The sequence below is a fragment of the Dendrobium catenatum genome, unplaced genomic scaffold, assembly GCF_001605985.2.
Source record: "Dendrobium catenatum unplaced genomic scaffold, ASM160598v2 fragScaff_scaffold_1056, whole genome shotgun sequence".
Taxonomy (NCBI): domain Eukaryota; kingdom Viridiplantae; phylum Streptophyta; class Magnoliopsida; order Asparagales; family Orchidaceae; genus Dendrobium; species Dendrobium catenatum.
Window position 1 is genome coordinate 1,053,074 of NW_021319518.1, and position 27,236 is coordinate 1,080,309.

The following is a 27,236-nucleotide window of genomic DNA, read 5'->3' on the forward strand; positions in this document are numbered from 1 at the left end:
AGCAAATTTGAACTTAACCCACCATCTAAGATTTTATTTTAAATGTATGAGTTTAAGGTAAAAATAAATCATATCGTTCTCCCCTTTAAAATAAGGAAGAGGGGGAGCCCTATTCTCATTAACCACATAAATAAAATAAGTAAACTTTAGCCACATCTTGTGGAAATGAAATGGGCTAACACCTTTGTTACAATCATGGGAGATCTTTAAAGGCAAAGGAGAATGATCGGAAATACTCTTACTAAGGTGCTCAATAATGCAATTACAGAAAGAAGAAAGGCAACAATCATTATTAAAGAACAATATATCAAGTCTTTCCCAAACTCTACTATTAGACCAAATGAAATTATTGCCAGTAAAACCATTATTAGTCAAGCCACGTTCAAGAATAATGTTATTGAAAACCTCCTTGGCATTCATATTAGGAGGATAATCCCCCCACTTTTTAATTACACAAAAGAGATGATATTAAAATCAACACCCCCCACAAACCAAGGACCTTTATAATTATTAGTTAAATCCAATAAGTTATGCCATAGAAGAATTCTACCACTCTTAGAGCAACTAGCATAAACAATAGAATTTATAATAGAAATATTAAAAAATCAAAACTAAAATTTATAGCTTGATCAAAATCATCAAGAACATAAAGATTTATATGACTATTGCAAAAAATCTAAATCTTTCTAGTAGAGTTAGCAAAAGAACATTGATACCCTAATTTCCTCTAACAAAAAGTAATTTAAGAGTTATGAACAATGGGTTCTGAGAATGCCAAAAAATCAATCATGTGGATATGACAAAGATTGTTGATATGAGCCCAAGTTTCCAAATTACCAACAACTCTAGCATTCCGATTTAAAGAGCTAAACATGAACAATATTTTTAGAAAAATAAACAGATCTAGTAATGCGCTCATCACTAGGGTGACAAAATTCAACCTTCTTTTTTTAAAATTTTTTTCTTACCTTTTGTAAGAAAATAAAAAACCTTATCTTTAACCACATTAACAATGCTAATATGTCCCAAAGCATCAAATTTATTGAGGTAATAGCCCTCAAGGTTAGAGTTTATCTCCCCTTCTTCCCATTGATCATTAGAATGGTTAGAGGGATAATCACTTCCAGAAGCACCAAAAAAATCCTTAGAGGTTAGATTCTTACCCTTCATATTAAAATCAACATCGTCAACAGGTTTCATTAAAGCATGAACAATATAAGAAGAAGAAATAGGTATATTAATACATGGCACCATATTAACAACATCTAATGATATCGAAGCATCACTAGTAGCACCCTATATGATATTTACCCTATTCACCGCATTTACATCTTTTATAGAATGAATTGGGGTTATCTTAGGCATTACTTGATTATCACGATCTATATTTTTAGTGTGGTTTGAACTAGCCACAACCTCAGTAGTTTGAGGATTTATCCCTTCAACCGGTTGAGTGGGAAAACTTTAGGTTAAACTATTTGGGTTTTCCTTAAGCTAGGATTCAAGTAAAAACACTCCAGTTTAATGTGCCCCAAGGTTTTATAGTGATCACAAATAACAAGAAATTCATCAATCATGACCTTTAACCATACTTCTCGGGACCTAACTAAGAAAAATTAGGGTATTATTTAGTGATGTCTAATTTACAGAACTTTTGCAATAGATGGTGAAGAGCCAATTACCATGGCATTATCGACTTGTAGAGTATGACCAAAGAGACTTCCCAATCCATACAGAATCCTGGTGAAAAGAAATGAGGGAAATGTTTTGGAAAAAAAATACAAATAAAAATAATAGGCGATTCAACTGTAAAGTTAAAGAAAAGAGAATATTTAATCAAGTTCATATAATGTTACAAAACATAGTAGGATCTGTGACAAAAAACTCGGGTGTAATCTAAATCATTTTCATGTTTTTTAAAAATGTGATGAGGATCAAATAAAGTAATCAAGAAAACCCCTGAGAGTTTTAGATTAAAGAAAAATTGATAGATGAGATCTAGTTTAGGTCAACACATAGTAAATCTACCAGGCAGTGCAAATTGAAAAGGATCAGCTAGAGTAAGAACCTCCTCTTCTGAGATCCATATGGCATGCATACCAAAGTGAATGGTAAGGTCAAGGAAAAAGATCTCTAAATGACATTCTTAAAATATCAAGATTTAATAGAAAAAGAAAGAAAACAAGGATCTGATAAAGCAACATAATTAGCAGCTAAACTACTAGAGGAAACCCTTAGTAGTGAAGCAACCATGGGAGAAATCAAACAAAACCAATGAAAGAAATTAAAAAAAGGAGAAAAAAGGCATAAATAAGCAAAATAAAAATAGTGCAGAGAAAATCCCTTAAGAGTCACAGCAGAACGAGCAGGAAGCAGCCCAAAGGAACTGATGAACTAGTGATGCAAACACCATGATCCCCCTTGAAGGGATGCTCAAAAAGACACTTGAGGGAAACCCTATCATTTACAATAGCTTATATGAAGTTTGACCATAGATTGATCCTTTTAAAGTGTATCAAAAACTATATTATTTGATGATTACTTGAATTACGCTTGAACATTATTCAATGAATTAGGTAGGATCTTGCCATAACTAGGCACATATATTAACTATCTAAATAAGGTGCAATCATACCATTAGATGTAGCTTGATTACGGATTGAATATGTTCAATCGTAGTTCAATCAACATTCGATCCATTTCAAACACATCTTATATGTTTTAATACATGTTTGAACTATGTCTGAAGAATAATAGAATTATATAGTTGGATCATAGTTTGAATTTGTTCAGTCATGGTTCAATCCATTTCCATACATGTTTGAATATAGATTAATTCATGTTCATACTAAGTTCAAAAAATAGTGAGGTTACATACTGGCGAAGTGTTTTTTTAGAGATAAATCAATCATCATTATTATTATAACTTATGGTGAAGAATAAGAATAAGAAATACAAGATAATTGGATAAACATAAAAGGAGTGAAGAATTTATGTTACAGACATATCTCATTAATTTTATATACAAAGTAATATTTGTTGATAAGAGCATATTTAATCTAAATTTGAAGGTGACAACTACTTTGGTAAGCTTTTTTAATTTCTCCAACTAAGTTATGATTTGATTATTATTTTGTTTTTTTTTTTAAATTACATATCCTTATCCATAAAACTTCAAGCTTCCCTAAATGTGACTAGTACTCCTAAGAATATTTTAATTATGATTCTTTAAGACAAATGTGGCTCACATAAGATCAACAAGTTCACCATCTTCCACTTATGTAGGTGATGATGTGGATGTATAAAGTGCATGTGAAATTTGTTTTAGACATGCTTTTATTTAAAAAAATCAATTGGAGGTGTAAACAAGTTTATGATTAACATGAAAATTAGAAATGGAAAATGACTTTTAGTTCTTCCTATACCTTGGAAAATATTTATAGTAATTATGAACACATGGATAACAACCATCTTATAAGAGTAAATGACTAAATATACTGCCAATATAATGGATACTAATTTATTGGCATCATGCTTAATTGTTTTCTACTAATACAACTACAAGAAATAGTATACAAATAATGCTTTCATATAATATCTTCCACATACCACATCACATGGTGCATCAAAGCTTACACTTACATCACCACACACCCACCAGAATATTGCTCAATAATCATAAGAGTGTAGAAGATGTAAATACACACACCACGAAATATCCCCCTAACATAAGGCTAGAGTTAGTTGTCCTATAAAATAACTTTATATGTGTGCTAAGTTGTATGATTTGATTGTGTCCTAAATAGATTCAGTTAGAATCATCCATAAAATTAATTTATGTGTTTTAGGTTATGGGTTAAATTTAAATTTAAATATTAGTGAATTTAAAATATTAATAAAGTCATTTATTTAAGTTTAACTATTAGCTTTTAATTTTAAAGAACAATGTTGATTAATAATTTAAACATACATTTAAAGTATTAATTAACAAGTCCTCTTTAATTAATTTATATGAAAAAGGCAAACACATTAGCCTAAATTTTTTTATTATATATCATATTAATATTTATTCAACACTATAGTTACTAGGTCCCCAGTCTTGGATAACAAAAGTGGAAGGGTTCATTAGGTAGTCGACAACTAGAGTAAAACTTGTTGAATAATAATAACAAGAATCCTTTAAGAAAATATGCTAATGCTTGGGCATCCCTACAAGCAATGCGCTGTATGGCCTGAATAAAGTGATAAGTGTGTAAGGGCCGTTGCATCAGCGCCCGGGGTGCAGTGTTAAATAGGCAAGGGTTCCCACATCAAGGATGAATATGGGCAAAGAAGCTAGTTCATGGAACTAAAAAATATGAAACTAAAACGAGGATAGGAAACTTAGAATATAACTTATCTTATAGAAAAATTAAAGTAATTTATAGATATTATGATTCATAGGAAGTTTAATATTTTATTCATTTAGGAAACTAAATGGGTTGGAGAGAAGGCTAAGGAAATTGATAGTTTAGGATTTAAACTTTATTATTCAGGTAGGAGTCATACTAGAAATAGTATAGGTGTTATTATAGATAAGAGTTTGAAGGATAATGTTATAAAAATTAGTATGATTGGAGATAGAATTATAGCTTTAAAGATTATTATTGATGCTAAGATTGTTATTAGTATAAGTTCTTATGCTACTCAAGTAGGTTTGGATATGAGATCTAAATTAAATTTTTGGAATGACTTAGAAGAATTAATACAAAAGATACATCTTGAAGAAAGAATTTTTATTATAGGAGATTTAAATGGACATGTTGGTAAAGAGGTAGATAATTTTAAAAGCATTCATGGTAGCTATGGGTTTGGAATGACAAATGAAGGAGGCATGATCATATAAGATTTTGTTTAGCTTATGATTTTTTAATTGCTAATACTTTATTTAAGAAAAGGAATGAGAAATCTCATCACTTATAAAAGTGGATATAGTACAACTCAAATTGACTATTTTCTTATAATAAAATTAGATCATTTAGATTACAAAGATTATAAAATTATTCCAAGTGAAAATTTATGTACCAAACATCGATTATTAGTTTTGGACTTTAAGATAAAGAGATAGAAAATAAAAAAATAAAATAATGACATTCTAGGATTAGTTGGGGGTATTTAAAGAATATTAATAAAATATTTTTAAGAGTAAGATTTTAGATCTTAAGATTTTATTTTTGCATGAGGATGCTAATATTATGTAGAAAAAAGTGGCTAGTGATATTAAGAATATTGCAAAATATGTGCTTGGAGTATCAAAGGGAAAAGCATGTAATAGTAAAACTAGTTGGTGGTGGAATCCAAATGTGCAAGAAAAGATAAAAAATAAGAAAATTTGTTATAAAAATTGATTTAATTTTAAAAATTCTGATATTAAGGAAATATAAAAAGAGGCTCGTAAGAAATCTAAGAAAGCAACATGCGATACAAAGACCTTAGCTTTTAGTGATTTATATAATAGATTAGTACTAAAGAGGGAGAAAGATATATCAACAAATTAACCAAAAAATGATATATGAGTAGTAAGGATTTATATCAAATGAAGTGTATTAAGGATAAAGATCAAAAAATACTTTTCTTAGAAGATGACATTCAACAAAGGTGGATGAGATATTTTGCTAAACTTTTTAATGAAGATTGTGAAAATAAGATTGACTATAGTGACCTTAGCACCCTAAATGAAAATAAAGATTTTTATTTTTATCAGCATACTAGTAAATCTTAAGTTAGAGAGGCTTTTAAAGAAAATGAATGGTAGAAAAGTTGTTGGACCTGATGATATTTTAATAGAGGTGTGGAAATGCTTAGGAGATAAAAAATTTTCTTGGCTTACTAAACTTTTTAATACTATTTAGAAGACTAAAAAGATGTCAGATGAGTGGAGAATGAGTGTGTTAATTCCTATTCTTAAGAATAAAGGTGATGCACATGATTGTGCGAATTATATAGGAACTAAGTTAATGTGTCATACTTTACAACTAAGGGAGAGAGTTATGGAGCATAGGTTGCAGCGTGATACCAATGTTATTCAAAATTAATTTGGATTCATACTGGGTAGGTTGACTATGTAAGCCATACATTTATTAAGAGGTTTGATGGAGATATATAGAGAAAATAAGGAGGATCTAGATACGATATTTATTGATTTAGAAAAAGCATATGATAAAGTTCCAAGAGAAGTGCTATGGAGAGTTCTTAAAAAGAGAGAAGTTAATAACATTTATATTTAAATCATTAAAGATATGTATGCAGGAGCTATTACTTGTATTCAAACATAAGGTGGTTTGACCAAGTATTTCCATATTTCGTTTCGGTTACATCAAGGATCAGCCTTAAGCCCATATCTTTTTGCTTTAGTCATGGATGTTCTCACTAGACATTTACAAGAGGATGTACCTTGGTGTATGCTTTTTACTGATGATATTACCCTTAGAGATAGGATACAAAATAAGCGTATACGTAAAAAGGTTAGAGTAGCTCCATTAGAAGATAAGATTAGAGAGATATGGATTAGATGGTTTGGTCACATAAAACGACGGCCTTGCGATGACCCGGTTAGGAGAGTAGAGGTATTAGATTTGACTTATGTTAAAAAAGGTAGAGATAGACCTTAAAAGACTTAGTTAGAAAATATTAGGAATGACCTTTCTTTATTAGATTTAAACAATAATTTGACTTTTAATAGGACACAATTAAGAAAAAGGATTCAAATAGCCAAGCCCATGTAGTGGGATAAAGGCTTGATGTTGCTGTTGTATCTGTTGTATAAAAATGAAATGCTACTTAAGTTTTATGAATTAGAAAGCTCTCAAAATAAGTTTTTAAAATCTCCTAGAAACTTCCTAAAAGTTCAATTGCTAAAGGTGTAGAAGTGGTATATTTAGGAGGCTGAAAAGCTCGCCCTTGTTGACTATATAAGCCTGGAGCTATGCTATGAACTTTTGATAATTGAAAACATACTTTAGTTGTGATATCCTTTGGACTAATCCATCTTTCTATAGGGTTTGTACCACCAAACTGTAGGTGTACACGAGAGAGTCAATATATATATATATATATATATATATATATAATTTAGTGTTATTTTAAATTCCATTTCTAATTTTTATTTTATTTAGGTCATGTGATAGCTTTATTTGAATCTACATTTTAGCACATTACCACAAAATAAGATTTTTCATAGCAGTTGTTATGAGCGATTTTAAAATTGCTACCAAAACCATTTTTTAGCATCGATTTTAATAGCTATAATTTGCATTGGTTTAAACTAGTGTACATAAAAAATGGAATTTAACTGGTGCATGAATTTAAGTTTTAATTGGTTTAACCACTACAATTTTATTTCAATGAATATTCTTTTGCTTACATGCCTTTGATACTTTCAATTCATGCATATGACGTTTTTCTTCATAACAAAGAGCATACTATGAATTTCATTTTTTTAACTACTATTTTAACTTCCACAATATTGTTGAATTGTGGCTATTAATCCGCAACAATTCTTTGAATAATTTTTTTGGTAATAGTGGACGTTAAAATTGCTGCAATAACCAGCACTTCGTTCTATCTAATATAGCAATCAAAAACTAGTCACAGAATATCGTTGCAGCAAATTGCAATCACAACAATCGTGTAACAATTTTGAAACCACTACTAGAAAATTTGTAGCTGTTAAAATTGTCGAGGAAGATCTAATTTTGTGCTGCGATAGCCCTATTTTCTAGTAGTATTATAATATTTATTTTAACTTTTAGGGTTTGGTGTTTGAATTTTAGTTTTAAATTTTGCAAAACTCATTAACTAATGAATTGAAAGTAAAATGAGCGAAAGATCAATGAGACCAAGCCACATAAAGATATAATTATTTCATCTAATAAGGAAAAATAATAGTACTAAGTTGTGAAAAAAAAACCACCTAATTTGAACTTTTTAATTCTATAATAAAAAATCGAATTTAAAACAACACACCATCTCAAAATATAGAAATAATATTCTAATTTCAATTCAAAATGGAATTATAGTTCTCTATTTTTATAATCAAATATAGCATAGAGAATAATATATTATCTCTAAAGATAGAGATTTTATTCTATTATTATTTCTAAATAAAGGTGACTTCTAAAAAAAGGTCTACATTCACAAAAAGAAAATCATGTTACTTAAATGAAAAAAATATGGTTTATTTTAATTTAAGGTTCTAAGTTCCCCATAAAGGTAAGCCATCCCAATAGTAACTCTTGAAAATACTAAAGCACGAGCTATCCAGATACAACTTGCCTTCATTGGATCCCTTGTGAAGGCACACTTATTCTTCATTTGTGTTGTTGTTAATTTTTTTTTTTTTTTTGCCATGAGACATAGATTTGTGATATCTTATTTAGATTCTATTTTTTTTTTTAATTCAAAGTTAGAGTTGCCTAAATTTTTTTATTGATGATTTTATTTTTATTTTATTTTATCCTTTTGGTGTTATTTTTAATAATTATCATTCATTATGATTGGGTCATGATCATCACACAAACCACTTCACTTAACCTCACTTCCTTTTCCTACAAAGCAAAATTTTCATCTTATATCTTACTGTATGAACTACCTTCGTATTGTACGATCTACACATCATTTCTTTGATCATAACCCTTAGCTTAATAGATAATACGAATTGAATCTATGATTGAAAATCATACCTTCATCTAGATGATACATGTGTTAATGAAGATTGGATTAATACATTTTGGTTGGTATGACATTTATTATTTATCATATTATATGAACACCTGTTCATACTATAGAAACATTTTGTTTAAAGGTTATACTGTCTGACTCCTCTGGATTATCTCCCTATCTATAATCATCTAATACAATGTCTAATCATAATGTATGATCGGAAAACCTTTTTGATTGATCATCTGGCAAAATTGATTGCTCACGATTGTCCCGTACAATCTCACGATCGTATTGTACTATCCATTGGAATTTTATTTAAATAGCCCCACTTCATTCAAATTCTTTACAAAATCCTTCTAATCCTATTTCGTGCAATCCCAGACTGTGGAATGGCTGGGGGTGAAAAGTGTAGTGGCCAAACCCAGGGTGCTACCTCTTCTCGCAACCCTATCAACGACTGCTTTCTGATAGCTTCTAATGAAGCTGCTTACCACAAATACATAAAAGCTAAAATCAATATTTCTAGGATTTTTAACCAACATGCCTTAAACTTTTTTATAATAAACATTTTTAATTCCGCAGCACTTCAATTTATTCTTACTTTGACCTATCCTTTCAACTCTGAAATCCCATATGAGTTCCTTGCAAATAATAGGAACAATGGGGTTGCCACTATAATGTCTTCCCATGTTTGTTGTCAGTATGTGGTAATATTTAAAGAGGACAAAGGAATCCATCATTGGTTAAACACCCAAGGAAATAGGCTCCTTGCTATAGCCCCCAGATCTAATTTTGAGTGGAGTGTTATAAATCTCTTACTTATAAATGCTACTCTGAACTACCACCAACCCTTAGTTCACACTCTAAATCAAAATTTTAGGGTTATCCAACACGTTCTCAGAACATCAATCATCCCTAAAGCTAGAGATCGGGTTAATATTACTCCCTTACTTTCAATTGTTACTTCATATTATTGAACACCCTAATGGATGAAGCCTAAAAATTAATTTATTACATCCAAAATCTTACTTCCATTCAACTACCGGTAACTAGGAGAAAATAAAATATTACTCTAGGATATGTGATTGGTTATATCTTGGATAAAAAATATAATATCGCATATCTTTCTCCTCCTAACTACACTCTAATCTTCTTCTAAGATGCCTCCTTCTAAATGATTTCTTATAGGGAACAGGAGCCAAAAGACCTACTATTTAATGAAGAATGAGATGCTGCCAGTGCAGCTAATCCAGCACCTTCACCACCTCACCACTACCCCTATGAGGAGTTGATTCAACATTTTGATAGATTTGAGACTCACCTAGATCTAAAGCAAACCCAACATGATAATGATATAGGGAGCAATTTTAAACTATCTGATAATAGTTCACCTCTAGAGTATAATAACTTTAGTTAGTTCTTCCAACCACCTCCACAACCACCTTATAATCAGGATCCATCTCTATTCTATTTTTTTAAGTTTTTGTTGTGTTCTACTTTCTTTTTATGTCTATGCTTATTTGTTTTTGTTTTGCTTTGTAATGTATTTTTCTTTTTGTACTTCTTTTGTTGAAAAATATTTTTCTTATAATAATCATAAAATTATATTTATTTTATCTATCAAGTGGTATTTATTTTTCTTTCAAGTGGTCTCTTGTATTTCCTTCAATTATGAGTTCATTTATGTACTCTTTGCTTGAAAAATTTTTAGAGACATAAAATGTTTTTTTATTGATTGTACTGTGCGACTTGTATTCATACTTTATGAATTTAATTTTATTATATGACTTTGATCGTCCGTACTAATGAACTCTTAATGCAATGCACTTTTCTATCTATAATAAAATTACATCTAGTTTTACTTAAAAGGTTATATAAGAATTTACTGACATGTTTAAAACTAAAAGGATAAAAAATTTATTAATTTACCTATCCCTTCTTATTTCCTATACATGTTAATTCCTTGTGTGAACTTGAAAATCTAAATCAAATTAGAATTAATATGGTTGAAAAGATAACATTTTTATTCTACTACATTTTTTTATATCAAGAATGTATTCTGCAATTTGATAAATAAAATTCATTATTTTTTTATAAATTAGGTTATTTATTCCTTTTAAAAATATCATGTTTTCTTTGTAGATTATTTCTTGCTATATAAGAGAATGAGTTAATCTTCTCTTCTATTTGGAAGATAATCTTTACAACTGAGATTCTTAAAGATTTAGACAGGAAATAATTTGCAAAAAATCAAAAGATGCACAAAATGAGTCCAAAATCAAAAGATGCACAATGACACCAAAAGTAAAAGATGCACTAAGTGTATACAAAAAGATTATCAGTGTGCTTTGAAAGCTAATAATAAAGGCATAGAATGAGTCCAACTTAAATTAACTTTTCTTTCTAAAAAATATTTAAATCTTAGAAAATCTTTATATTTCATAGTACATTTAATAATTAATTTTGTAAAATCTTTGTTCTTCATTCATCACTTTTATAGTAATATTCTATTCTATATATTTCATTCCATAAGTCTAAAAGGATTAAGTTTCCTTATCTAATTATAATTCCTAAATTAGATTTTCATTTAAATAAAGGACTTTAGCGTGTGAAGATTTTAAGCTGGGTGTGAAAACTCTAGAATCCAAATTCTTTGATTGTAATAAAGTCAACACTTATCTAATTTGGTCTTTTTTATTTGTAAAGTAAATTTAATACATTATAAAAAATGCCCATGAAAGTTATCATAACTGTGATGTTCTTTCTTTACTTTAAAAAAGATAATTGTAATTTGGAGAGAGAATCTGGGATTTTGAAAGAAAATTTTGTTGGTTTTTTTAATTCTGTTTGTCCTCCTTTTTCACGGCTATTTTGGATGGCTTACTTCAGTCATCTCTCCGGCAGTAACTGGTGGCGCCGATGGAAGGGAAGAGTCTTACAACCACTGAAGCCTAGGTGAATTATCGAAAAGGTCTTTCTATTCTTATGCGATCTTCTTCTGAAGTATTCAATGGAGGTTCAAGTGCTTTATCTATTCTAAACGATAAAAATAAAGGTTTTAAGGAAAAACCTTTGGTGATCAATGAAGGTGGCTTATTGAATAACAAGGTTGTTATAGGTGTTCCTGGTAAAGGAAAAGAGATCATCAAGGAGAACGAGTTCACCAGCCCAAAGGCTTTTAAAACTAATTCTGGGGTTAAAAGTGTAATTGAAACCTTAATTTGGAAGCATCATGTTCAGCAGGATTGAAAATTTATTTGAATAAGTGTTTTAATTCAATTTCTTTGCCTTCTTCGATTCCGGTTGACAAAATTGTTCCATCTCTGACGAAAGGCTATAACCTTAAGGTGAACAAGGTTAATGAGGGATTGCCACAATAGAATACTTTTGAAGGCTCTAATGCTGAATCAGATAAGATTATTTCTAATATTCAGGATGTTGTTTATTCTATGGATAAGGTGAATCGTGAGGAGATTCAATCGTCTTGGACTAAAAAGAAAAATATTAGAGTTGATAACCTGGAGCTGGGATCTAATTTATCAGAAGATGGGAAAGTTTTTTTGCTCCATGCTGAAAAGGAGTTTGAGAATGCAAAAAGATTGGAGAAGGCTCTTATTGTTAAGGTTCTTGGAGATAACATACCTTTTCAGTTGGTGTGTTTGGAATTAAGAAGGTAGTGGAGTCGATTTGGGAATTTCCACATAACATGATTGGGCCTTGGATGGGTGTTATGTTCGTTTGAGGATTCAAATGTTTTGGAGTCCATTTTGATTGGTGGATCGTGGTATGTCAAAGGACTGGTATTGGGCTTGGACAAATGGTCGGCATCATTCAACCCGACTTCTCTTCGAGGAATTTCAGCTCCTTTATGGATTAGGTTGCAAAACTTACCTTTACAATGTTGGGATGAGGTTAATATATGCAGAATGTCTTCTCAAGTTGGCAAACCTTACCTCCTAGATGGGAACTTGTTTCAATGGAGTAGAAGAGAATTTGCAAGGGTGTGTGTTCGAATTTCTTTGGATGTGAAGCTACCCTTTGGCATTTGGGTTGAAGGTTTGGCAGGAAGGTTCTTTCAAAGAATTGAATATGAGGGTATTTCTAAATTATGCTTTGAATGTGGTAAAATTGTCCATACTATAGTTGATTGCAATAAATCAAAGGTGGAGAAGGTTAATGCTCAAGAGATTGCTAATGCTGCCAAAAATTCAGAATCACTAGTCAAACCGATTGTATCTGATAGTACAAATCATGGTGATGGTGAATCTGCTTATGGACCTTAGATTATGGTTAAATATGGCAAGAAAAAATAGAAGAAAGTTGTTGAAAAGAAAAGTTTATACAATGGGACTTTTGTGCTTGTGAAGAAGATTTATGTTCCAAAACATAACAAAAATTCTCTAGAGGAAGGTAGAGCTAAAACCGTTGAAAAACTGAAGGCTAACCTGATAAAGCTCAACTCTAATTTTAAAGATCATGAAGAGGTGAATGATGTAAGAGCTACTGCTGGAAATTCATTTGAGATCTCAAAAGCCCAGGGATTGAAGGTAACAAATTCTGAACCAGCTCTTACTGTTCTTAATAAATTTGATGTTTTATCTGATTTGGATGGGACAAGAACAACTGAGAATGTTGATTTGTATGGGAACAACTATGTTGAAGAAGGACAATTTGTTGGTGATGATAATGAAAATGTGGAGGTTATTGGTTTCAAAGGTGATGTGGAGTTAAGTTGAGACCGAACACTTTAAAGGTGAACTCTTCTCTGGATAGCATTGTGGCAGAGAGCTCTTCTTCAAGGAAGAAAGTGAAACTTCTTAAAGAGCTAAAATCTCTTGGCTCTGGTAACATTATAGCTCATATTAGAAAGATGTAAGGTGGTAAAGGTAAGAGGAATGGGGGTCCTTCCCCTTATTTAATCAATGACTTCTTTTGCATTCTAGAATTGTAGAGGGGACAAAAAAAGGGAGTCTGCTCTATATCTCAAGGAGTTTATAAAAGACAATAATGTGTTTTTTGTTGGTATGGTGGAAACAAAAATAAATTCCATGGAAAATATTCAGATTCTCAATTTTTGGGAAATAATTGGGATTCTTTTATGGTTCCTTCTAATGGTCTTTCTAGAGGTATAATGGTATTATAGAGAAAGGATTTGGCTTCTTTCTCTGCGATTAGAGTTTCATATCAAGCTATTATTGGAAACTTGGATGTTCTGAATAAAGGATGTTGGATGGTTTCTACTGTTTATGGGATTAGAATTTCTCTTGACAGGAAATCTTTGTGAGATTGCTTGGAGAGACATTGTTCCAATTCATTGCCTTCAGAGATTGGTGGAGACTTTAATTGTGTATTGTCTTAGGAGGAGCAAAGAGGAGGGAAGAAATTCATTCTATCTCAAGGTGCTAAAGATATGAAAACTTTCATGAGCAATAATGATTTTCATGAGGTAGGGTTTGTTGGACCCAAATTCACTTGGTGCAATAACAAATTTGGAGGGGCTCAAATTTTAGAAAAATATGATAGATGTCTCATAAACTCTATTGCTATGAACTTAATTCATCTAGCTATTGTGAAATATTTGTCTCAAATAACATCGGATCATTGTCCCATTATTTTGGAAGTTTTCAAACCGGTGGTGTTCCATAATAGAGGTATTCATTTTGAAGATGTTTGGGCAACTTACCATGGGGCTGCTGCTATTGTGTAGAAATCTTGGAAGAAGTACAATGGTAATGATCCGGCTCCTTCTTTAAATTTAAAGTTTACAAGAACTTTAAGAGCTTTGTTTTATTGGAGTAAAGCAAAGTTTAAAAATCTTAATTTGTTGAGGGATTCTTTGAAGAAGGAAATTTTGGAGCTTCAAACGGAGGAGATGGATGGTTTGCTTTCTTTAGAGAAGCTATGGTTACTTATATCCAAAATTAATGAGCTTAACATTTCTCTTGCTCGGCTCAACACTTGGTGGAAATGAAGAGCAAAATCTAAATGGATGGAAGGGGGAGACTCTATTTCCTCTTTTTTTCATGCATTTTCGAATGCAAGAAGGAACTCAAATTGGATAAATCATATCAAGAATGATAGAGGCATGATGACAGATGATCCTATGGAGGTGTAGAAAACTTTTACAAACTTTTTTAAAATCAAATGGCGGTATATGGAATGTGTGCTGGAGGGATTGCTGACACCATCTTTTATCATTGATGAAGGTGATCATGGAAGATTCGATGCTGAATTCACCAGAGAGGAACTTCAAGCTGTTGTGGAAAATGAGGGAAATAATATCTCTCTCGGCTTGGATGGGATAACATTTTCTTTTATAAAAGGATTTTGGAAAATAATTCAACATGATGTTTGGCGTGCCATTAAACATTTTTTCACAAGAGGATATATGCATCATTCTTGGAAAGAAACTTTGATTGTTTTAATTCCAAAAATTCAAAATCCAATGGTTCCCTCTAATTTCCATCCTATTAGTCTTTGCATGACTATTTATAAATTAATAGCTAAAATGCTATTGAATTGAATGGAGATGGTAATTCACAAGGTCATCTCGGTGGATCAAGCAGCTTTCATAAGAGGTCGTTCTTTGTCGGAGCATGTGTTGTTGGCTCAATAAGTTTTTACCAAATTTTAGTACTCTAAAGAAAAGAAAGTGCTATTGGCTATTAAAATTGACATGGAGCAAGCATGTGATAGTATTGGATGGCAAGCTCTAAGGCAAGTTCTTCTTCCCTTTAACTTTCCTAGCAAATTTTTTGAGTTATTATTGCAATGTGTCATAGACCCAAAATTTTGCATTTTGATTAATGGGAGGAAATCTGATTGCAATGAAGGAAAGAGTGGATTTAGACAAGGATGTCGACCATTCCCTTATCTTTTTATTTTGTGTTCTCAAATTTTGTCTGATGCTTTCCACCTTAGTAGAGGTGGGTTAGGGATTCAAATTGCTCCTAATGTTCCTAGAATATCACATTTGCTTTATGCTGATGATGTTCTTATATTCTTAGAAGCAAATATTAGGAAAATTAAAAAGGTAAATAACATTTTAAACAAATATTTCAAGTGGTTGGGATATAAAGTTAATCATTATAAATCTATGATTTTATTTGGGAAGTTTGTCAACCGGAGGAGGAAGAAAGAAATTGCAAATGTACTTCCGTTCAATGTTGTTAAGGAACTATGTTATCTTGAGATAACATTAAGGAGGATGGTGGCATCTGATTTCTAAAAGCTTATGGAGGTGGCTTTTAATAAATTGAATACTTGGGGGAAGAATTGCATTTCTTTGGAAGGGAAAATGGTGTTGGTAAAATCAGCCTTCCTTTCATTACCAATGTTTTTGTCTTCTCTTTCTTTGGTTCCGTTGGAGAATCTTAAAGAGTTTGAAAAATGTGTAGATGCTTCTTGTGGAATAAAAATAATGGGAATGTTGGAATGCACTATGTTTCTTGGGAGTTGTTATGCAAACAAAAAAATGAAGGTGGTCGTGGACTCTTTTTGGCAGTTTCTAAGATGGGACCTCTTCATGCTAAATTTGCTTGGGATTTCTTTAAGAATCCTAATTCTTTGCTCAACCATATTCTTAGAGCCAAATATGGCACTTATTTAAGGAATAATTCGGTTAAAAAAAGGTGTTCTTCTACTTAGAAAATTATTTGCAATGGTGCTACTTACCTTAGAAACATTGTTAGTTAGAAAATTTCTAATGGTAATTCTACTAATTGGTTGCATGACACATGGATTTTGGATAAATGCATTTCAAAATGGCCTACATTTGTAAATAATTTGGAGATCATTAATTACAATGTAAGCTTCTTTATCTCGGAGGGATCTTTGAATGTGAATCATCTTCAATTGTTCTTTGGCAAGCATCTTGTGGAGCTTATTTTACAAATTCCTATTGAGTCTGAGCAAGGAATAGATCAAATGGAACTAAAGCTAAAGCTTGCAGGTAAATCCATTGCTGCTTTGTCCCTAGAAGCTGTGATGAAAGACAATTCAGATTGCTGTCACTGGAAATGGATGAAAAATATTAAATTGAGACTACATGTAGAGCTCTTTTGGTTGAGATTATATAATGAAGCAATTCCTTCTAATTCATTCATGTTGTATAGAAGATTGATCAATTTTTTTTGTTTCCAAAGAGGTTGTGCTAAGGAGGAACATAATAGTCACATTACTAGGAGATGTGCTAAACTACGGAATATCATCAGCCTGTTAAACAAGTGGGGATTTCATATTACCTTGTTTGAAGACTTTCCAGATTACTTCAACAGACTAGAGAGATTGTCAAGTACAAACTCTCTCATTGCTAATATCTATTATACAGCTGTCTTTCTTGTTTGTAAGAGTAGGAATAAGTTGGTTCATGGAGGCAAAGAAGACACTGATGTTTCAATTGCTGCTAATACTGCTTCAATGGCTACTGTTAGCCCATTTATTAATATGTTTTCGGACAACTGGGATGTCAACCAACATAAGCTATTTTCTTCTTGGCATCCTCCTCCTCCCGGATGGATAAAGATTAATGTTGATGCTTCCTTAAGAAGTAATAATTTGGCAGGTATCGGAGGTGTGGTCAGGGATGATATGGAAGGTTTTACCTGCTTTTAGTGTCCTATATTTGCATTGGGACATTTCTCAATTGGAAATGATGGCTATTTGCACTTTAAGAAATGTAATTCAGGATTGGATGTTGGAAGCTCAAGGTATGATTATAGAAGGAGACAATCTCAACATCTTTAAGACTCTTTAACTAACTTTAAAGAAATTGAAGAATAAGGAAAGAATTGAAGAGAATTTGGCATTCATTCAAGACTTAAATCAAATTTCTTTTAATTTCTCTACTAGATGTTGTAATAGATTAGCATATTGTTGTGCCAATTTTGCTTTAGGAAAGAGTTTTATTTGGAATGATCTCAATGATTTTGTGATTCATCCTTTCTTTTTCATTTTGAAGGAGGAATGTGATTCTTTAGTTTTGCTTTGAGTAGTTTGTAATAAGTTTCTTTTTCATTTTAATGAAAAGTTGCATTTCCTTAAAAAAAAAAATAGTTAATCTTTTTTAATCTGTTTGTTTTTCTATATCTGTTTCTATTTCTATTTTTCCTTCTTACTATTTTCCCTTTTGTGATGTCAAAAAGAGAGAGAATTGTATTGTTGTTGTATTATTGATATGTTGCTATTATTGTGTTATTATTCATTTCTTTATTTTCATATGATTATCATCTAAGGGGGAATTTAGAGAAAAATAACTTTTTGGAAATCTAAACACAATAATATTTAACATCATAAAAAGGGGAGATTATTGAAAATACTATCCAAGCACTATGATTTTGATGATAACAAACATTGTTGTGTCTATTTTTATAAAAATTTATTTTGTTTTGTGTATACTAATATTTTATGAGATCAGTCCAAAGTTCACTTGCAATTTTGATTAGCTCAAGTCTAATTAGACTAGGGTTACAGTCTGTAATTTTCAATTTGTTATGTATTTTTCCCTTCTTGAGTTATGTTATTGCTGAGTAATATTTCACAAGCACAAGGGTAGAGAATAATGTTTTTAATAGAGCATTTTTTTGAAGTAATTCAAACTATATTATATTAGTTTTGTATTGTATGACTTTATTTTGTGTTGTACAATTTTAATTCGTATTGTATGATCAGCTGTGCTCTATCAAAACCCTAGCCGCTAGAGGTTAAGAAAGATACTAAATATATGCTCATCATTTAGTATGATTTAGTTCGTATTGTACACTCTAATTAAAATCTTTTTAATTAACCCCTCAATATTAGACAATTAACTCATGGATAATTATTATGACAGATCATATTATATAATTTATGGTGTATAAAATTGGTCATTCCAAAGATCATACCAACTGAAATCCATAATTTATATATTGATCATATTGTATAATGTCCATAGTATTGGGCGATCGATAGTGTATGAAGTTGGCCATCCCTAGAGTCATCCCAAGTGAATAGAAGAAATTTCTATATTTCATACCGCACGATATTTTGATTATATTGTATGAAATGTTATAAAGGTTAAACACTTCATCTACATGACCTTATTGGATGAGTCTTAATTACACTGATCATATTATATGATATAAGTATCATACTGTACGAACTTAAGATGGATCTCTTAAGAATTCGGATTTCTTGAAGCCCGCTACTTAAGGTTTTCTAATACTTCCATTAGAAAATCTTTGGCTGTTCAGACTTCAGAATAGAAAGTCTTGAGGGAGAGAAGAAAAGGAGAGCTTTGTGATATAAGAGAGGGAGATTTTATGAGGGATAAGGGGAATCACAAGGTTGCTCCAAGTATGAATCTTGCCTAGTTTCTATAAGTGACTGCTGGATTCTCTGTGGCTCCAAACAAGAAGCTCTTTAATTAAGATCGTGGTTCTCTAACCATCACCTTAAGGGTGAAAATAGAGTTGTGGTTCTCTAATCATCACCTAGAGGGTAAAAATAGAGTTGTAGTTCTCTAACCATCACCTGGAGGGTGAAAATAGAATTAAGATTCTCTACTTGTACATGAGTCACAATTATCTGTTGCACTAGGGTGGTGAAAATGTGTTTTATAAGCTTCTCCGCCTTACTATGAGAGAAAAAGAAGAGTCACTATTTTTTAGTGAAATACTTAGAGAGGGAGCCTCTAAGGAGTGGACATAGGTCAAGTTAACTAAACCACTATAAATTCTGTTGTGCTCATTCTGATTGTTTTCTACACTTTTTTCTACAATCATATGTGTGATTGAAAAATCTAATTTATTTGATTGTTGTAAAATTAAATTATTTTGTATCTGATGTATCGATTATTGTGTGTGGATTTGAAAAGAATTTAAAGAATATTATTTTCCCTAAAGATTTTTAAATATCCAATTCATCCCCCCTCTTGGTTAGCCTCAGGCTAGTTCTTAAAGGTTTAACAATCCTCACAAACATTCAAGTGGAGTTAAAATATGATTCAAAAATTAAGTTTTAAATAGCTTTTGAAAATGATCAATGACTAACTTTGAAAATCAAAATAATACAGAAGGACATTCTTTCACACGACCACCTTTATTTGATAATTTTCCTTTTGATTTTTTAAAAATTCACTTATATACTTTCTTACAATCAATTGATTATCACATGTGGATGTTAGTTTGGAGGAAAATACTGCACATTCTTACTAGTTAATAGCATGAAAATTGAACTTCCTTTTTTATTGGGGTTTAGAAGATAAAGATTTAGCCCAACTTAAAGCTAAATGCTTAAACTATTTGTTTTGTGCTCAAAGATTTAAAGATTATATGTGTGTATCTACTTGCACAATTGGAAAAGAAATTTTGGATCGACTTTGCATAACCTATGAAGGAACAACTGAAGCAAAATAATCTAGGTTAAATATACTATTCCATGATTATAAACTCTTTTGTATGAAACCTAATGAATCCACATCTAAAATGTATACTAGGTTTACACAAATCATCATATCCTTGCATGCTTTAGGTAAAAAATTATCAAATTTTAAAAAAGTAAATAAGATTATGCATTTTTTATCTTCTTCCTAAGAAGTAAATAAGCCCGGACGATCGGACCGCCTTTTTGACCAATCAGCCTGTACGCAATTTTTGTTCCATATCGTCCTGGACGATTCTGCGATCGGCCTGGACGATATGGCCGTTTATTTAAATTTCGCCGTTCCAGCCATGTTTTTCACTTCACATCCCTTCTCCTCTTGTGTTTTCTTGCTAACACCTCACTATGGCTGGTGGGAAACATGTTCGATAAACTTCTGGAAGTTCTTTGAGGGCTAGGATTGACCCTCATTTCAGAGAGACAGAAGATGAAACTGCTTATCATCGATACAAAGAATGTGGGATAACTGTCTCCAGAATCATCAATCCTTCCCACATTTCATATCCGGTAACGGATCTTTCGCTCACACCTCCATTTGTTTCATTCTGTCACTCGCTTTACCCTTTAATACTGAGCTTCTTCGAGAATTCTTCGCAAACCTTCGCATAAATCCTACCTTCACAGCCCTGCCTCTTATGTGAATTGACGCCATGTCGAAATCACATATCAGGATTGTGTTGAACTTTTACAACTATCCACCACCGGGGATAAGCTGCACTTAATCGCTTCAGATCCTAACTTTGACTTGTCCACGGAAAATCACTTCCTTCGCCAGACCAATGCACCTTTTCATGTTGGAGAGACTAGCTCTTTAGTCAAAGATGCTAGGACAATCCAACATGTCTTTCGCACCTCTGTAATTCCAAAAGCCGGGGACCGAATCCACATCACTCCTCTACTTTCCCTAACTACTTTCTACATCATGGCACATAGAGAAATTAATATTGTGGAGTTAATTTTTTGGTACATTGATCACTTAACCACAATCCACGATCTAGGTCATAAGAGAAAACCCAATCTAGCTTTAGGACACCTCATAGCCTATGTCCTTGAAACCAAATACCAACTTCAGTATCCTATTCCACCCAACCTCCCAACTCTCTTCTACTCAAACAGTTCCTTCAGTACCCTTCATAGTACTCGTCTCCATCCTAGGGATGAGGAACCTCGGGGGGCTGAGGAGGAGGAAGCTCCCGCTCCCGCTCATGTTCCTGATCTTGTTCCTCTCCACCAACACTCACCGTTTGATCAGTTGATAGAAAGGTTTGATTAATGGGAGACCCGCTTTGACGCTTAAGTTGCTGCACAGGAGCAGCAACATTCTGAGGACATTGCCCGCTACGAGCAGCACCGCACAGAGGATTTAGCCCGATTTGACTGCTACATTACTCACCACCAGCAGCAGCATGACCAGGACATCGCCTGGTTCAATGCTCAGTTTACTACGCTTGCCAGCTACTTTCAACAGCCACCTCACCGCCTCCATCAGATTATCAGGATCCCTCGTTCTTTTAGTTTGTGTTTTCTATTGTTTGTTTCCTGTTGTTTACTTTTAGTCGTTATTTGTTTTTGGACCCTCTTTTTATGATGACAAAAGGGGGAGTAGGATGTGGTAGGAAAAGTTGATGTGCTTGTAGCTCTGAAATTTTAATGAACTGCTATTTTTACTGAGTTTTTCCTACTTGTGTTTGCCATCATAAAAAAGGGGGAGATTGTTGCAAATCTATTTTCATGACTTATGTTTTGATGATCGACAAACACTATTGATTCTCTTGGACTGCCTGTTACTAGATGCTCTGGCCGATCTTCTGAGATTTGTACTGATCGGCCAGGACAATGTCCATATCGGCTTTGACGATATTATTGGCAACTTGCAATTAATGAGCTCCTTTGAAGCTCTTCTATTTAAGAGCTCTTGTTTAACATTTTGAACAATCTTTTGCTGCTGTCTTGACCTGAGAAGGCCTTGAGGAGAGAAAGAGATAGAGGGAGAGAGAGAGGATTTTGTGAGTGGGAGCTTGTGAGGGGATTCACAAGGGTTGCTTCAAGGATCGCTCTGCTTCTTCTTCGTCTAGAGTTTTTCGTCCATGGAAGGGTCGGTAGAGGTAAGGAGTCAGCATCTAATTGTGGTTCTCTACTAGCTTCAGGAGGAAGTAAAAGAAGATAGGTTCTCTTCCTTGCCTGGGTGGCAAAAAAGGGTTCGTTGTAAAGGCTTCTCCGCCTAGTTGTGGGGGCTAAAGGAGAGTCACGATTGTAGTGCAATACTCGGAGGGCGCCTCCGGGGAGTGGATGTAGGTCGAGTTGACCAAACCACTATAAATCTCTTTGTTCTTGGTTTTTGCTTCGGCACTTTAATTTCCGCATTTATTTTTGAACTTTCAAAAAACATTATCGTACAATATGAAATAGTGTTATGGGATGAAAATATTTTCATACATACGAATGAGAATTGCCAAAAATGAAATGGCTTTTCATAACTATTGTTCTCGAGGAGTCGTTTCATACAGCTTGTTGACAAAAATGATCGTACAGATGAATAAGTGTTCATCTGAGACAACAAGACAATAATAATGGTACTATAGCAGTTAGGTTCATCCATATATAGAATGGCAATATAACCGTACAGACTAACAGGTATTCATCTGGGAAGATCTTCAAAAAAAAATTGCACCTGAATTTCTTCCTATTACAACTTAGTTTTCATAACTATGTTTTAATATCATGTGTGTTTTTTATGATTCCAAAATCTTATTGTGTTGATTTGTGTTTATCCTAACATATATTGGAAGTTTTATTTTTGTTATTTGTGTATACTAATATTTTGGGGAAATCATACTCTAAACTATTGAAGACTTCAAGACATATTATATTAGGGTTTATTATAATTAAAGTATATACTTTTTTTTTTGAGTCTGAGAGAGTTTGATTGTAATTGAGTATTCGTGCATAAAAATACTTTGGGAGTGCAAAAAACTTTTATTTTTTTTTAACTAAATGCATTGTATGATCATGGATTGTACATGATGATTTGCCTTGAGTGTTCCTCTAGAATAGAGTTAATCAACTCATGCTTGAATAATTGTCTAAGTCTTATTCATAATATATGAAGCTACCTTTATACAGATGATGTTTATAGTACAAAATGGCTGTGTACTAGTTTGCCCTGAAAGAATTCAAAATTTTTTTGAACTGATTGTACTGTATTATCATAGGTTCATACAAATGATCTCCATAGTACAAAATGGGTGTGTATAATTTCATCCATACAAAAAAGAAAATTTTTTGAATTGTTCGTACTTTATGATTTTAGGTTCGTACAGACGACATCCATAGTATGAAATGGACTCGTTCATTTTCATACAAAATGGAGCATGGTTTGGTTAAAACAGATTGTATGGTACAATATTGGGTTTGTACATTATGGTATCCAGTGTACAAAATTGGTTTTTATTGAATCGTATCGGATGAATCAGTTTAATTTTGAACTGATTGGATTATATAATATTAGTTTGTACATACCCCAACCAGAGTACAAAATCATTTTATACAGGATCATCCAAGCAATTTTAAAACTATTCATATGTACGATGTGTGATCGTAACATATAATCAATGAAGGAAAATTTGAAATTTTCAGTTTTTTGATGGTTTTTCTTGTCATTCATATATAAGAGTTCTTAAAACTATCTGCCAAAAGAACTCTTATTGAAAATTTCTTTTGAAAGTGTACTTGAAGAATGTTTGAGAGAGTTTCTTGTGATTAGAGATTGAGAGATTTCTTAAGAAGGAGATTGTGAGAAAATTCATAAGGTTACCCAATGGTGAGTGTCACTTGCTTGTTCTTCAAAGTTCTTCCCCACTTTCTTGAAGTCTCTTGGAAGAAGATTTTCAAAGGAGAGTTGATACTCTGCCGACACTAAGAGCATGTGAATGGATGATGGTTCTCTCCCGACACCAGGAGGGTGTGAAAGGATGATGGTTCTCTACCAGCATCAAGAGGGTATCAAAGGATGACAGTTCTCTGCCAACACTAGGAGGGTATGAAATGATGATGGTTCTTTTCCGACACTAGGAGGGTGTAAAAGGATGATTGTTCACTGCCAACACCAGGAGGGTATGAAAGGATGACGGTTCTCTATTGAAACTAGGAGGGTTTGAAAGGATGATGGGACTCTGCCATATTGGGGATTAGTGTAAGAGAGGTTAATTGTAAGAGCTTCTCCACCTTATTGTGGGTGCAAAAGGAGAGTCGATTTAGTATAGTGCAATACCTGATAAGGGAGTCTTCATGGAGTGGACATAGGTCTAGTTGGACCTAACCACTATAAATTTTTGTGTTTTTTTCTATCTTTATTTTTATTTTTCTACTTTTTATATTTTTAGAAATTTAAATTTTGTGGTTGAAAAGTTATTCTGGAAAACTTCATTATTGTTATTAACATTATAAAATTAGTTTTCTTAAACTACCAAGAAATTTTAAAATTACTAATCCACCCCCACGTCTTGGTTAGCCTAGGGACAAACTTAATAGGTCAAACAACCTATTCAGACTTACAAGTGGTATCAGAGCCTACTTTCAAATATTAATATTTTGATAACTGTTTGAAAATGATTATGACTACATTTGAAAACCATAACACCCCTGAAGGGTATTCGATCACAAGACCCTCATTATTTGATAACACCTATTTCAATTTTTAGAAAACACTTAAGTCTACTTTTCTTCAATTGCTTGACTATCGCATGTTGATTTTAGTACATGAAGGCTTCACTAGACCAATTAGACTTATAGATGACATTATAACTAAAACAATATTTGCTGACTAGACTATTGAGGAAAAAGATTTAGTTCGATTAAATACTAAATGTTTAAATAGTTTTTTGGTGCATTTAAATCCGAAGACTATATATGAGTCTCAACTTGTATAAGTGGTAAAGAGATATGGGATAGGCTTTGTATTACATCTGAAGGGACTAATGAGGTGAACAATCTAGATTAAACATTTTGCTACATGATCGTGAATTATTTTGCATAAAACCAAATGAATCAATCACTGATATATATACTCATTTCACATAAATAGTCACCTCATTTCATGCCTTAGGAAGGGAATTAATAAAAGCTGGAAAAGTGAATAAAATTCTTCATTATTTGCTTACTGCTTATGATATAAAGATAACTACTATAATAGAATCATAGTACATAAATATTTATTATATTGATCATCTTCTTGGATCACTAATTATTTATGAGCAAGGAGTGACTCAAAGATAGATTGATGCAGGTGAGAAGCAGATGGAGAAAGCAATAGCATTTAAGATGGATGACTCAGATAATGATCCATTTCAGCTTGAAGATGAAGATGAAATTTCCTTGATGATAAGGCAATTCAAAAGTTTTTTTAAGAGGAAGAAAATGAGATGTCAGCAGTGTAATAAAGGTAAGTTTCACATAAATGATAAGGCTTATAATGATGTAATCTGTTATGAATATAGGAAGCCTGGACACATCAAATTTGAATGTCGAACCTTAAAGCTAATCCTAGCAAGGAGAAGGTTGAGGAGAAAAGCAATGTAAGGAAGCTCAAGTAGAGATTGCAGAGAGCATTTTGGGTAGATTCGGGTTCAGATTCTTCAAAAATAGAGGTAGAGGAGGAAGTAAACAATTTGTGTTTAAAGTCCAATATGCTTGATCTTTCGAATCTAGAAGAGGTATGTAACTTAACCTATAAAGCGTTATTTGATATTTTTGAAAAAAATCATAATGCCTATAGAAAACTCAAAAAGATGCATAATAGGTTGAACATAGATTTTTTAGAATTACAAAAAGAGTAAGAAATTCTTAGGAAAGATCCCACACTGATTAATAGCAACCACATGAAATTATTAGAAGAGTTTGATGAGTTTAACAAATATCATGAACTATTGAAATCATTACATACTGAACTTGAAAATAATTTTTAAACATTTATAAATAAATTTGATAGTAGAGAGCATTATTTGAAAGTTAATAATTTAATTTAGAAACTACAAATTCATATCTTAGAGAGAAATTGAAAGCTTTTGAGAAAAATAGAATTTCACCAACACTTGAAGATTTTTCTAATCTTGATCAGAAGCCTAAAAAGTTAAATCCTAGGAAAAGACAAAATAATAAACATAGATTAGTAAATCTTTTTCCTAGAATTAAATATTTTTCTTATGGAATGATTGGTCATATTTCTCATACTTGTACTATTCGTAAAAATCATATCTAGTTTGGAGTCCTAAATGCTTAAAACATTGCATATGAAACATGCATCAAGATTATTATTACTAAGAGGAGAACCCAAACTTATTTAGGTTCCCAAGTCTCATATTTGATTATTTTGTATACATGCTCTCAAACAAGGCCTTATGAGAGAATTTGGTACCTGGACAGCAGATGTTTGAAGCATATGACTTGAGATAGAACACAATTCATATCGCTAGAAGCCATGAATGGAGGCAAGATTACACTGGGAGACAATACCACTAGGAAAGTGGTAGGCACATGTATGATTGGAAATTAAAAAAAAAAAAATATTGAGAATATTTTATTAGTAGAAAGCTTAAAGCACAACTTATTAAGTTTTAATCAGTTATGTGATAAGGGTTATAATGTATTTTTTTTTTTCATTAGCTACATAATAAGCCAAAATGGAATTGATGTTTTGCATAGAAATATGATAAATAATATATACATACTTTATTTGAATTGTATTAAATCTACAAATGCCTTTTGTCTAATGAATCATGGTTATGGAATAGTTGATTTTGTCACGCTAGCATGCAAAATCTTCGGAAAATTATATTAAAAAAATTGGTTAGAGGAATACCCAAACTAGACTTTACTAAGAATCACCTCTGTGATGCATGTCAATTAGGAAAATAGGTGAAGTACTCCTATCATTCCATTAAGGATCTTAGAATAAGCAAGTAGTTTGAAATCATTCATATAAATCTTTTTGTACCAATTAGCACTGTAAGTCAAGGAGATAAAGTGTTTGGATTTGTTATTATTAATTATTTTTTTACGATTCACTTGGGTTAAATTTTTATTTAATAAGAGTGAATCATTTGAGGAATTTAAAAACTTTT